A 12,500-nucleotide genomic window follows, 5' to 3' on the forward strand; every position below is an offset into this window, starting at 1 on the left:
AAGGGAATGAATGTGATGGATAGAAGCGAGTGAGGGAGGCAAGACAGAAGAGGAGAAAGGCGAAGGAGGACTGAAAGCAAGGGAGAGGAAAGGGAAATGAAGCGTTAAGTGAAGTGAAGCTGGAAAGGAGCAGCAGAAAACGGGAAAGTGTGTGTGTGTGTGTGTGAGAGAGAGAGAGAGAGAGAGAGAGAGAGAGAGAGAGAGAGAGAGAGAGAGAGAGAGAGAGAGAGAGAGAGAGAAAACAACAATAACCAGTTTTTAAATCACACCAAACAAATAATACTGAAAACAACTGCACACACGAACACACACACACACACACACACACACACACACACACACACACACACACACACACACACACACACACACACACACACACACACACACACACAGGTAAACACGAACAACACAAAAGCCTAACACTAATTAATTAATCGCCCGGAGACTCACACTCGCCAACAATTTTGCTTTTTTTCAATATATAATTCCAAAAGTCTCATTAAACCATATTTTTATCAGGCAGGCTACATTCCGCATCACATTCACGTCTCTCCTCCGTCCCGTGTACAAATGTTATCAGTGTTTACATTCATTATATCCTTCATGGGGCCATCAATTAGTGAGAGAAGCAGGCTGCTGACGAGGCCCACAAACACGGGTGGTCGGAACTCAGGAATTCTAAAAAGGCAAACCAACTGAAGGAGGAAATGAAGAAGAACAAGAATGAGTAGACAAAGCTGCTGGTATTGGATGAAGAGAAGACGAAGAGGGGAGAAGAAAGGAAGGAAGGTAGGAAGGAAGAAAGGAAGGTGTAGGATCAGGAATTCTAAAAAGGCAAAACAACTGAAGGAGGAGACGAAGAAAAACAAGAACTAGAAGACGTAAATGAGGGGAACACAAAGAGGGAAGGAGAAGGAAGGTAGGAAGGATGGAAGGAAGGTAAGAAGGAAAGAAGGAAGGTGTGGGATTAGGAATTCTAAAAAGGCAGACCAAATGAAGAAGGAAACGAAGAGCAACAAGAATTATAGAAGGTGAAGTTTCTGGTATCAAATGAAGGGAAGACGAAGAGGGGGAGGAGAAGGAAGGAAAAAAGAAAGGAAGGAAAGAAGAAAGGAAGAAAGGAGGGAAGGAAGGAAGGAAGGAAGGCGGTATGGGAAAGTACAGCCGTTGGAGGAGTTTATGAAAGTATATAGAGGTTGAAATATGGTTCAGGCGAAGATTGATAGACGAAAGTAGATTGACACGGTAAAAATAAAGAAAAAATGGGATAAAAGATAAGAAAATAAGGAAAGAAGGGTCAGAGAGAGAGAGAGAGAGAGAGAGAGAGAGAGAGAGAGAGAGAGAAAGCAGTATGAGTCTTTCTTTCATCACTGCCACACGAACTGGCCAGCGTTCCATGTTCCCGCTCACCGTTGCACTCACCGCCCAATGATCATGACTCAGACAAAACAAAACACTCGGGATATCATTAAAAAGAGAGGAAAACTGCCACTATAAACAGTTACATGGAAACTTTACCGCTGTTCTATTTTGTCTTCCTTTAGGGTCTTTTCCATAGTATCTGTGAAGCAGCTTTTCACCCTTTGCCATTACAGATAGATAAAGAAAATTCTCACGTTTAAGTTTTTTTCATTGTCAAGGTTACAAATTTGTGGTTGACAACAGTAAGATTCATTGTCAGTATCAAGTAGGAAAACAAAGACGGTTTTCAGACACGACAAATGAGCTCCTGGTATGCCTTATATTTTAAAACCTTTACATTCCTTTAGAGATTTCAAAGTGAAGAGAAGTAAGAAAAAATCCCCAAATTCAACTACTTTCATCGTCAAAGGCATAAATAAATAAGGAGAAAAAAGTTAATAGTTACTCACAAAGAAGTTAAAAAAAACGGTATTTTCCATTAAGCTAATCTAACTTTGATTATACTTATTGCTCTCTTCTTCCCATAACTCATATTAGAGGAAGAGGGACAGAGAGGAACAGTCTGACAGTTTTATACTTTACCAGTGAAAAGAGCTCATTAGTTCCGAAAGGAAGAGCAGATTTGAGGAGAGCAAGACGTGGCTAAGAATTTGTCTGATTATCTTCCTTTCAAGAGTTGAGATAGAATTGCTTGACTCTGTGCAGGACTGGGCTTAGAAGGGCAAGGAAAACCAACAGCATCTTATGAACGCGGCTTATTGAAGTAAAGACCAGAGTTAAGGAGAGCAAGATGTGGTTAAGTGTTCATTCTGTTAGCTCGCTTCTAGGGGCTGGACTGGTACTGCTTGAATTTGTGCAGGAGTGGGCTGGGAAGGGCTGGGGCGTGCTGGCGAGGGCCGGGAGGGGAAGGGTGGCCTGCAGTAGCGGCGGGGAGGGGCGGGGCGGGGCAGGAGGCAGCCTGGAGCAGGGCAGGTCTCTCACTTTGTCATGCCGCCACCGCCTCTGCAGCCACCACCTGGCAAAAACGTCGACCCTCCGCACTCCCTCTTCCCATAATACATTTCCTCTCTTTCCCTTTCAGTTTCGTTCATTCTCGTATCTCCTGCTTCCCTTCCTTACTTATTTCCTTTCTCCTCCTCCTCCTACCTGACCGTGTTACCGCCGTGCCAAACTCACTCCCTCTCACACTCATTTATTTACTCACCCTTCCAATCTATTTATCTATTCAGCAATACATTAATCAGTCATTCATTTATTTTGTCAACTAATCTTTTTTTTCCTATTTCTTTCAACTAAGATATTTGTTCCCTTTCTTTTTTCTCCTTTTTGAAGCAGATTCTTCTTGGGCAGTTAGAGGATGAACAAAGATTAAATTAATGAAGCAATTCTCTTATTCTCCACCTCTGAACACGCTACAACTTAACACTTTCACGTTTAACAAAATTCATACACGATAGATTAAAGGCAAAAACAGATACACCCAGAAAAAGCTGAAAGATAGCTCCAGAGGAATGTTCACCGCTTAGTTACAGAAAACAATACCAGTAATCATTATAATTAATTCTCTCAGTACTCCGCGCATCGATGTCATTACAATCCACGCGACAGTAGAGGAGACTAGCAAAGTAACCCATTCAATACTGAGACGCCTTTTTACTATGATTCCTGGGTGTAATTAGACGATTTTATTTACATTAGGAAGGGTCTATGGAGGTCGAAAGATTACTGGCCAGAATCTTTACTATTCTAATCGCCACATATGTCTCTGAAGCTGTATAAAATCACCAAATAGTAACCAGAATGAATATGAAAACGCGGCATGGTACTGAAGGGATTAAGGATGACTCTTCTCGTTGTCAACTGGTTATGAATCAATGCGTTACAAATTCAACTAACTTGTATCTTACTTTGATGACTGACTGACAGGATTTGTTGAAGTATTTAGCCAAGAATTTCTCTACGCATTGGTGAATATTATATAAATCGATGAAAATTACCGTGAGATATTTGTAAATAATTGATACTGTTGCCATTCATCTCAGCATTACATCTCGGCATAGGGTTGGGAGAAGAGGAACTGGCAGAGAATAATGTGTGTGAGCAGGCGTGGTGTAGGAGGATCGTCAAACGCATCAGTCTCTCATATGTTAGACGTAAGGAAAGACATCTAGGGAGAGAAAAGAACAGAGTGACTGGAGTAAGCTTTGAAGATTTGTGCTGGACTAAATAGGTTAAATCAAAAAGGAATAATTATATTGTTTTTTTTAATCCCTTCACTACTGGGACACATTTTTACCTTGATATTTGTGTACGATTAGAACATTTTACTGACATTAGCAAGGGCCTATGGATGTCAAAAGATTAATGGCCACAGTCTTCACTATTTTAATCCCCCAAGGTAATTTCTTAAGCTGTATAAAATCACCAAATAGTAACCAGAATGAATATGGAAACGTGTCATTGTACTGAAAGGGTTAAGAAAGTTAAATGTGAGAACCTTTGCCATTCCCTATCATTTTATTATCATTCCTGTCTATTATTCTTTATCAACCTCCCTCCTCGCACTTAGTAGACAAGATAAAAAACATAAAGATAAGAATCTAAGTGAAACAAAAACAATAAATAAGAATGGAACAGAGGCAATAACAGAATACTAAACAAAAAAATAAGACAAAAGACAAATATATCAAATCAATATCCCAAATACACAAGGAATTCGACGCGCGTTTTTTCCTTACAGCCACTAGGACAGAACTGGCGCCAGTAAGCTGAGGGAAAGATCTCTTATAGCCAATTTATATCTGCCATAAAATAAACTGATACAAATAAACAGAATCCTCAACATACCCCTGAACTAAATGGCGCTCGTAAAAATCCTCCTTCAGTTTCTCCCTTTGATTTTATTGATTCTTTTTTCTCGCCTTTTGACACACCTTATAACTCCGAGGCTTACGCAGGATGGCGGCGGCCCAGTGTGTATTGTGGTAATGCTGCCATGCGTGTCCGCGGTAAGCTGGCGGCTGGCGGTCACTGCTTCTTCCCCCCATTGTGGATTTGATATTGATGTGTGTGAGTGAATGATTGCAATGATAGTAATGGGAGTAATGATGATAATGATAGTGAAATAGTAATGCTGTTAGTGATTGTAATGCTGATGGTGATGATAATGACGGTAGTAGTAGTAGTAGTAGTAGTAGTAGTAGTAGTAGTAGTAGTAGTAGTAGTAGTAGTAGTAGTAGTAGTAGTAGTAGCAACAATTGAATATCCCTTTACTAACAATTTACCTATCAATCTACTAATTATTCAGGTGTTATGTGTCACCTGTCGATAATAGCATCCCTTTCCTCCAATCATCGCTGCTGCTCATGGCCATACACTGCCTTTCTTCATCCGTTTTCTTGCCTGCTCTCTCTTCGCTTCCCTCACCCTGTATACTCCCTATACATCCACACACATCCTCTGCTCTGGTCTCTAAACACTAACTCACTCACTCACTCACTCACTCCTTCAGTCACTTCTTCCTGTCACATCCTCACATAACCACTAACACTACAATACCTTACTTGCTTAATGTTAGTTCTCTGTCACTCTTACAACTCAATCCCCTTCCCCAAATAAACATAAACACTTAATTCCATACTTAGCTTCCTCACACATACCTTTCACTCAACAAACACAAGTAAGCTACAGATATTGACCTTAAAACCTTCACTGGTGTATGCAAAAATGGTGAATGGACACTTAACCCCTTCAGTACTGTGATACGTATTTTTATATTCATTCTCCTTACTATTTGGCGATTTTCTACATTTTCAGAAACTTATGTGAGGATTAAAATAGTGAAGACTGTGGCCATTAATCTTCTGACCTCTGTAGATCCTTCCTAATGTCAATAAAATCGTCTAATCATGCCCGAAACTCACGGTAACCATGCCTTCCAGTACTAAAGAGGTTAATAAACAATGAAGAATACCACATTGACCAAGAGAGAGAGGCAAAGTCGGTGGTGGGGACGGCGATAGTGGTAGCAGAAAGGAAGGGAGGAAGAGAAGGGCGTGAGTGAAGAGGGGAAATAGTTAAAATAAACCCAAACAACAATTTATCTAGACTCGTCCATCCACACCACCTGACTCCACCCACGCCACCCCGACATAAGACATTTATCCCAGACTTTTGGGTAACTATTTGATCATTTAGAAAACTGGCCTTGAAGTGAGCCATTTTTTTTTTCTTTTGTTGGCCTTGCATAAAGAAAAAAAGTTGGACCTTCCAGATAACTCATTCTCCCGTCTTCATTCCCAACCTGACGGCAACAAACTCCTGACGGGGGGTCGGGGTGCACATGGCGCAGCACTTCTTACCCTCAGACTGGGCTTTAGTCTTAGTGCGCCACCATCTTGCAAGTTAAAAATTAATATCATGGCGGGTCTTTGTCAGGGTTTCCATCACAGCGAGGGAGAAACCGGTTGCAAATTCCTTCATATTTTGCCCTTCGCTAAAACTTGGTCGAGGCGAGCCGTAAAAATTGACTGCAGGCGATGGATGGACCGAGATCGTGGCTGTTTGTTGGAGTGAGAAAGCTCGCCTTGGTTACTGATCGACTATTGACAAGGTGGAGGATGCGGAGGAAGAGTAAGGAGGGAGGGAGGGAGGGAAGAGAGCAGGGAGGTGGGGAAGAATGGATGAAAGGAGAGAAGAAGGGAGGAAGGGAAGGAAGAAAGGAGGAAAGGAGGGAAGAAGGGAGGAAGGGAGGAAAAAGGGAGGGAGAGAGGGAAGAGAAAGGGAAGCATGGAGACAGGGAGTGGCGAGATGGCAGAGTGAGAACACAATGTCGAAGTTGAGAAGAAAAAAGAAATTAGAGTGAGAATATAGAGGAAAAGAAAACAGTAGAAAAGGAAGACAAAGAGAGGGGAAATAATGAGAGAAGTGGAAAGAAGAGTAGATCAAGAAAGAAGAAGATAAGGAAGATAGATAGATGAGGACGATGATGATAATAATGATGATGATGATGATGATGATGATGATGATGATGATGATGATGATGATGATGACGAGGAGAAGGAGGAGGAGGAGAAAAAAGGCTAAAAGAGGACATACAAATAAACGAAAATGCGAATCGATGCAGAATAAAACAAAGGAAATTAAGAAAAAATATAAGTGAGAAGGAGAACAGCAGGAAAAGGAGGAGGAGAAGGAGGAAGAAGAAGAGGAGGAAAAGGAAAATGACAACGTAAGTATAGAGATAAACAAAAAAAAAATGAAAAACAGCAACAAGGACAGATAAAATTAAGAACAAGCAATAAGAAGAACAACAACAACAAATAGAAGGAAAAAAATACATCACCTTACAACTCAATCTGACCTTTAAAATATAATAACAAACCCAAAACACATCAACTACACGAGATCAATAAAGATGTATAAGTGGCCGGGTCGTTATCCTTTATCTTTAGTCTCTCTCTCTCTCTCTCTCTCTCTCTCTCTCTCTCTCTCTCTCTCTCTCTCTCTCTCTCTCTAAGCAAGATTAATTTTTGGAGCCCATGATTTATAAGTCTAGTATATTTCTTCAGTCGCTCCTGCTTGTATGACCTCCGTGATATCATCATCATCATCATCATCATCATCATCATCATCATCATCATCATCATCATCATCATCACCAGCAGCAGCAACAACAGGACATTCGTGAATCCTGCAAGCTTAGGGATCGAGGTTTGGGAAAGGAAGGAGATGGAAGGAAGGAAGAAGATAAATGATATTATTCTGGAAGGCCATTTTTATATTTTGTGTCTTAGAGATCTTTTGGAAAAGTATACTAGTTGAGATGGCACTTTTCTCCCCCGTGTTTTTGGTTTACTCTCTCTCTCTCTCTCTCTCTCTCTCTCTCTCTCTCTCTCTCTCTCTCATGTACACCCACTCATTCAGAGGTAAAATCACTGAAACACCGCTACATCATAACCACCACCACCACCACCACCACCACCACTGTCACCACCCTCGCCACCACACAACACCTGCGCGGCCAGTTAGCAGGCTCGTGTCCGCCCCGGCGTGGAGAGGGAGCCCGAAGCATCCTACTGAAAGCTATAATTCCGAGGCGAAACACACGTCGGCAACAGGTTTTCAGCACACACTAAGTTGGTCACCTGTTGGGGCTCTCACGGCAAAAAGGTGAGGCCGGCTAATACCAGTCATCGCCGCAGCATATCCGTGGTTTATCGTGCCTTAAATTTAGTAATGGCCGGGACGAGGACCCTTTTCGAAACAAAAACAGGAAAACTTGAAAGACGCGAACTGGACGGAGGCGACACATGGCGACTATTAGTGTGGTATGGGGCGTTCTTGCAGGGATGGTCGGGAAGGTGGAGGCCAGGGGTAGGGTGTGGCTGTGAAGGGAGGGATGACAGTGCTCAGGAAGCTTTACATTCATGACAGTAAATAACATTGAGTTTCTATTAATGAAAGATAAGAAACAGACCTTCTTGCCGTGGGACAGGATGCTTGGCATGGCAGGATGCAATGCAGTGGTCAACAAGCAGCGAGGGGCGAGGCGGTCCAGCCCAGTTGATACTTTATTGTTCTGCCTCCTGTCTCTCGAATACCATCCCCACAGAAACTGGTGCATTATTAGGAATATAACAAACAATAAGCGAAAGAGGTCAAGAAATGGGATTGTTCTGCCTCAGCGGGAGTGTAGCTAGTGGTGATGGAACAGGTGTAGCCCGCCCTGCCCCGCCCCTCAGGCCCGCACCGTGCACGACGCCCGCCGCCCCTCCCTCGCCTGATCTCAATCCCACCATTACAAGAGTTGCGTAATGCGACATATGATCGTTATCAGTGGTCGTATATTAGCATGGGGCGTCCTCAGAGCGAGTGAGGTCGCGAGCGTGCAGGGCGCGTCAGGTGGGTGTTCGAAGGGCTACACTTCTTCAGGAGGCGGGCTTTCTTGACCCGCGGGAGAGTCGTGCCAAAGCGTCCACGAGATGGACACTTTGGGGGGACTTTCTCTTGACCTTGTGCACCCTGTGTCCCGCGGGCGAGGGGCAGGACGGGAGGGGCAAGGACTGACCGCCTGAGGGAGGAGGGAGACGAGGGGTGCCCCAGTCATGATGTCCAGGGGCGCTTCGGTGACGCCCACACGCCCTTCGCCACCCACCGCCCACAATCCTCCTGCTCCCGATAACAGCCGATGGCAAAGTTGTTGTTTTTTGCGCCAAATTGAACCTTCGGAGGCAAAACTGCCCGGTAAGAAAGAGAGGGATGCTGAGAGGCTGAGCTCAGGAGAAGTAGACGACATAAATCGAGCAGGGAACTGAAGCAGGAGCAGCAGGAGGAAAAAAATAAGTTATCAGGAGTATAGCCATTAATACGATGCCAAATGAACAGCTACAGTCCCCGGGGTGGTGGCGGAGAGAGGAAGTGGCGGCGGCAAAAACAACTCGGTGGTAAATGACCTGTACATATGTGGACACTGGAGCCAGTCAGGTATATCTGACTGGCATTTGGCGGCCAGATTTCCTTACAGATATTTGCTCGAATGGTTCGTCGCACTTTCGCGCTACCAGTAATGAGAAAGTGGCGTCTCTTGAATTAGGAAGTGCATGTACTGAACTACGGCTCCCCACGTGCAGTGTCAGGAAAGCCCAGGTACTGAAAGTGAACGAGATGAGGGATGGCTCCAACAGTGTGGCGAAACGCGCACGGGTTTTGAGTTAACCGACACGAAGCCTTAACCTCCTCTAACCTCTGTCTGACTTTCGTGTTTCGGTGAATAATTAATCGATTCCCAAGACTGAAATTATCGATGGCGAGTTTTGTGCCCAGCTCGGCCCTCCATCCATGATTTCCTCACGCCTTCAGCCTCTCTTCCGCAGCCTCACACCCGCACCTTAAGCCGACAGACTCACGCCTGTAGCCTCACGCCTGTAGCTTCACACTCATCACCCATGCTTCTGTAATCAGCGGCATCACAACCACCGCCATCACATTCATCACCTCCAGTCTTTCAGCAGCCAGCCAGTACCACGTCACCTTCGCCACCAACGTCACCGCCACCACTCTTCGTCGAAGTCAGGTGAACGGAAACAGAGACCAATACTCTTTATCTTTTCCCGCTTTCAAAGTAGCTCATTCTCAAAGCTCTGTGGCAACAGTAAGAACTGCGATATTATTTTTTATAGCCAATTCCATGATGCGCACTGATGCCAGATCGATGGCTGGGCCTGTCCTGCCTAGCCCGCTCCTGTGCAGGCTTCGTAATTCCACTCTATCTTCTACGTAAAAGATATTCCTTTTATGGCGATGTCTTGAAGCCTGTCTCCCCGCAGGCTGCAAGCTTTGAATTCTCCTGAACTTGAGAGTCGCCTGCAGGGAGATGCTCGGGCATGTTGCTGCTCCTGCGGTTGGTGATAGTGGTAGTGCCGCTGCTGCTGCTGCTACTGCAAGCCCCACGGTTTGATCCTCTCCCACTCCAGCGATCCATCAAAGTCACAACATCTGCCAATTAGCATCTGCATACGAGTCTATCAGTAAATGTATTCTGATTGCAAGGTTTTGTGTTTACCTCCTATCTTTGTCTCTCTCTCTCTCTCTCTTCCCTGTAAAGCTGCAAAGCGAATCGGACCTGTTGAGACATCATCCCGACGGAAGCCGCAGGCAACCCCACACTGAGGGGGTGATGTGTTCTGTGGTATACACCAACAACAGTCTTCACAAGAAATAACATCAGACTATGACAAAAGGAATCAGATGAAAGCATAATATTCAACAGTAATGGCGAACACTATGAATGAAGATGCCAGCTGTGTGTCCTGGTTTTTGTTGAGATCAAAGGGGAGCGAGGCGAGGAGCTGTCACCACAGCAGTGCATGCGGTGCATTCCAATGGTACCGCGACCAGCGTAGGCGGTGAGGCAGCCTCCTAGGGACACTGCTGCTAAGGCGGTTGATAAAATTAAGTCCCACAAATTATCGTTTCAATTACATCAATTAATATTATTTACAAGGATTGATTCATTTAGACGACTGGTCGAGTAATTGCGCGCAGCAAGTGAAGGACTCAGCGGGCGGCCGCCACCGGCCTGGCTGACTGGCTGGCTGGCTGGTGGGGCAGCTCCCCGCACGGTGTTCACCAGCAGCGATAATAAAGCATTGCACTCATGAGTTACACAGCGCACAGGCCCCGTGCATCATCCCAGCGGCACTCTGCAGAAAAATTCCGTTATGGGAAATTAGGGAACGAGTTTCTCTCGAGCGACAAATTGAGCAGGACGAGAACATTTATAATGTCGTCGCTGGTGTGTATTCAGTTGACGGAACTGAAATAAGAAACAGCCTGCAAGGAAGCATGACACATTCCATCATCGTACTCCTAACAACTCTTTCTACAGAACCGGTCATCAAGAAGGCGCCCTTCAGAACACTGAAGTCTGCACCACCACTGGCATCTGACTTGCTTGCCTGACAAAAGCAACGGTTCAGTGGCCGCAGGACCAACTGTGCTCACCGCCGCTGTTATTGCTGTACGTACCTTCTGCTGGTGTTGTTACCGCCCCTGCCGGGAGGGGGTATCGGCAGCGGCTGCCACCTTCAGGGGAGGGGAAAGCGGGGGGAGGAAGTTAGGGCTCATTACCACGAATGGTTTAAGAAGCAAGTGCGAGAATTTATGAGCAGGAAGGCCTGGTTCCTCCTCCGGGTAGGTCGTGAGCAGCCGCCCGCCTTCCACTATCAACTTTCCAGTGTATCGCCGACCGGGGTGTGTGACCGCCGGCACTCCTGTTAATCTCCGGCCGACGTGCTAATGGCGGCGGCGGTCATCCCTCAGCGGCGGCGAGAGCTCCTGGCCATCGAGGAGGCAATGAATCATGAGCACAGACAAGCAAAACTCTGGGATCATGAGGAGCAACGAGTCCCCACCTGCACACCCTCTCCCTCCCTCTCTCCCCTCCTCGCACACACCGATGTCAGTGCCTCAGCCACAGAGTGCCTGGTCCCTCCCACTCCCGCCACCCCGGTGATTCAAGGGTATAGCGTTGAGATGGGAAGAAATATTCATAGTACAATACTTCATCTCGGCTCGATAATGACATGAATCCAGTTTGACAGCATGTAGAGGCCGCCTCACCCCCAGCCGCCCGGCACTGGTCAGGCTGTCTCTGCTTCCTGTTGGGCTTTCTATTGTCTCTCCTCCTCCTCTTCCTCCTCTTCCTCCTCTTCCTTCTCTTCCTCCTCCTCCTCTTCTTCCTCCTCCTTCTCCTCCTCTCCCTCCTCCTCCTTCTCATCCTCCTCCTCCTCCTCTTCCTCCACCTCCTCTTGCTTCGTCTTGCCTTTCCCCGCTACCTGCATTTTCTACTTTCATACTTCATCCTTTCTCCACTTTTTCACCTTATTTACAGCGCTGTTAATCTTGGATTTCCAGACTCTCTCTCTCTCTCTCTCTCTCTCTCTCTCTCTCTCTCTCTCTCTCTCTCTCTCTCTCTCTCTCTCTCTCTCTCTCTCTCACCATCTTGCCACAATTTCCTTCTGTCCTCTCACTCCTGTCCCTGTCGCTGGCTCACGAGGAGCTATCTTAACTGCCATAAGCACAGCTTTCTACTTCATAATTTGCTTCTACTTGTCTCCCTTTTCTTCACTCAACAAACGTCCCGGCAATTATCGAGCCTCCGCAGGCCACTCGCTTTAACTCGCTGCCAAGACTCTCCTCTGCACTGTCCCCCAAGTAGAGCACCCCTCCTCACGCCGCCCGCCCCCCGTGGTCTCGACTTTCTAGTGGCAGTGTGGCGGCACGGACGTCCCCGAGGTGAGCGTGGGGCGGTTGCACGCAGCCCTCCTCGGGGCGAGCTGAGGTCTTCCCGCCCTCACACACTCCCCCCCTCAACAACCTCTTCCCGTATAGAAAAGCCTGTACTGACTTTCTACGCACGCGCTGGTGTCTGGCGGCGCGTGCTGAGCAAGAATGCTCAGACGTAAAGCATGAAAGGCAATGTCCAAGATTTCAACGCAATGTAGGAAAGCAACGTCCATCAGGCAATCCAGGTGACTTATGTGGTATTAAAGCGAATAAAAGTGGCAAACCGA

This window comes from Portunus trituberculatus, chromosome 41, assembly GCF_017591435.1.
Source record: "Portunus trituberculatus isolate SZX2019 chromosome 41, ASM1759143v1, whole genome shotgun sequence".
In the NCBI taxonomy this organism is placed as follows: Eukaryota; Metazoa; Arthropoda; class Malacostraca; order Decapoda; family Portunidae; genus Portunus; species Portunus trituberculatus.